The 2559-nt window shown below is 36.1% G+C and overlaps 1 long non-coding RNA gene across 2 annotated transcripts; it reads right to left on the bottom strand.

The window, feature by feature from the left end:
• Positions 1-351: 351 nt before the first annotated feature.
• Positions 352-2268, bottom strand: LOC125493464 (uncharacterized). Of its 2 annotated transcripts, none has more exons than XR_007270037.2 (3): positions 1445-2268; positions 893-1059; positions 352-803 (listed from the first exon to the last, which is right to left on the bottom strand). It is a non-coding gene; the product is annotated as an uncharacterized LOC125493464 (long non-coding RNA). The 2 variants fall into 2 exon arrangements; XR_007270038.2 differs by having other exon boundaries at positions 893-969.
• Positions 2269-2559: the final 291 nt, after the last annotated feature.

The following is a 2559-nucleotide window of genomic DNA, read 5'->3' as shown; positions in this document are numbered from 1 at the left end:
TCTGACTCCATTACACTCTACTTGAATCGATTTGATTATATTTGATTCAATTCGACTACTAATTGTAACAATAGGACAAACTGTAACCGAAGTCATTGTCAAATAGAGTCAAAGTACAATCAAGAGTGAGTGAAATAGAGTCAAACAAAGTCGTAAATAGAGTCAATTACAGTCGACTACTCAAATAGACTCGAACCGAAATCATTGTCAAATAGAGTCAAAGTACAATCAAAATTGAGTCAAATAGAGTCAAACGGAGTCGTAATAGTTGACTACTCAAATAGTGTCGAACCGAAACCATTTTTTTGTTACTAAGTAATAATGATTTTATTGCTCACAACAATTCCAAAATTAAAAATAATCACACACTAATTAACAATGACATCAATCAACAAATTTGGCACATTACACACTAATTCACACTGAAAAGAAAAATGAAAATAAAATAGTAGCATATAAATCCGTGTGAATGTGATAAACATACATCAGAGCCTTTGATTTTTGATCGAACGACTGTGAACATGCTACAACACTCATGTCACACGGATTGCCAAGTTGGCAATGGACACATAATTCATTTCCCGCCTTCGTTTACGAAATTTGAAACTTTTCTACTGTGAAAATCACAACTCCCGCCGAAAGCTCCAGCCTGCTATTTAAAGGCACCTCCTCCAAATTCCCCCTCATTCGAACACCAAAAAACGGTTGTCAAATTTTGAATTGCCTAGAAAAAGAATGGAAAACTGCCCTTCACTCCTTGAATTTCTTGACCCACTGCCTGCTTCGCCTCTCTTGCGCTTTGGCTGCAAAACAACATGATACCAGAATCAGAAAAAACAAAACAATAATTAAAATAAGAACAATTGAAAAAATCTAATGACCAAAATCTTACCTTAAATGCAAAATTCTTCTCGCCAAAAGGAAGACAGCTCGACGATCCAGCACTCCTGTCAGCGTAATTTTCATCAACTGCAAAAGGTGAGTTCAAATCGAATGGTTGGAAAAGGACACCACATCAAACAAGCAGCACCGATAATAAGATAGGCCGTGAAAAACCAACTGCATAGGCAAGCATAACAATTAGTAAAGAATTATGTAAGCAATTTAACAGGAAACAAATAAATGTAAATTTCCAATTTCGACAAAAGCTTCTCCAACAAACTCACAGTGTAATTCAAATTTCAAAGTAAAAAAATGAAAAAAAATCATGCGAAATTGAGCGAACTCAATTAAACACCGAGAATTGGAATTACGTTTACTTTAAATTGAATTGAAGTAGCCAATTCAAAAAGAGTGCAAGTCAAATAACTAGATCTGATAAAAATTAATGGCTGAACAATGAACAAAAAATCGACCACAAAAGCAGGATAATAAACACATAAACAGTGATATAAATTGCTTCAAAAAAAAAAACAGTGATAAAAATTGTGAAAATTCGACTAACCTGGGCATTCGGCACTGAAAATACATGAACAATAGTGTTGGATCTCTTCAAAACTCAGGAGCAGCGAAAGCTTTTGTTTGAATTGGGAACCAGATTTCAGTTTAACCAAGTACAAAGAATAAACTCAAGAGTAGAGTTAACCAAACCACACAACTCACGACAAGTAACAGAAAAGAAAAAGGAGCATGACAGATTGGTTAAGTTCCTATTCATCTGCGAATTTACATTTTAACCCCTTGATATTAAAACATAACATATCAAGGGGATGAACTAGAAATTTCCCCTGAAATCACCACCAAAACAGCCCCAAACACCACTCAAACCGCCACCATTTCAGCCCTCTTCCACGCACCACTTACCTCCCATAAAAGGCCCCTAAAACTGCCCCAAGTCGCAGCAAAAACACAGCAAACAAGCATCGAAATCGAGTTGAAATGTCGTGAGTATTGAAGCGTTCGCTTCAACCGGCGAAGCGTCCGCTCCAAAGCAAAGTCAAGAAATGGGTTGAATGCCGTGAACCTTGAGGCGTCCGCTCCGAAGCTGCGATGATGGTGATGGCGTGTTGATGGTGCTACCATGGTGTGATGATGATTAATGATGATGATGATGATGATGATTGTGGTATGTTGATGATGATGCGATGATGGTGATTGTGATGGTGTTGCGTGATGAGTTGATGATGGCGTGATGTTGGCATGACGATGATGGTGCGTGAATTGTGAAGTGTGAACCTGCTTGTTTTCGTGGGTTAATTCCCCATTTTGTTTATTTTTCCTTTTTTTATTTTTATTTCTCTTTTTCTTTTTAGTTTCCTTTTTATTTATTTTTCCTTTTCTTTTTCTTGTTTTGTTTTCCAAGTAACCTTATTCACTTGCTCCTATAAATACCCAACTTGGGTCATTTGTGAGGGCAAGTAGGAATTTCTTAGATTAGGGGTAGAATAGGAGTTGTTTAGGAGAGAGAAAGCTTTGTATTCAACATTTTCATCCTTCAATTCAATCCAAAATCAAGTTTTTAGTTGGTAATCTTCTTCTCTTTTCTGATTCCTTTCTTTTGATTGCACTTTTAGTAGTAGTTACTTGCTAGATTTATTATTTACATTCTAAAAGCTAAAA

The sequence above is a fragment of the Beta vulgaris genome, chromosome 9 (assembly GCF_026745355.1).
Source record: "Beta vulgaris subsp. vulgaris cultivar EL10 chromosome 9, EL10.2, whole genome shotgun sequence".
Taxonomy (NCBI): domain Eukaryota; kingdom Viridiplantae; phylum Streptophyta; class Magnoliopsida; order Caryophyllales; family Amaranthaceae; genus Beta; species Beta vulgaris.
The sequence above is the reverse complement of the archived record's forward strand: the minus strand, read 5'-3'. Positions and strand labels throughout refer to the sequence as shown.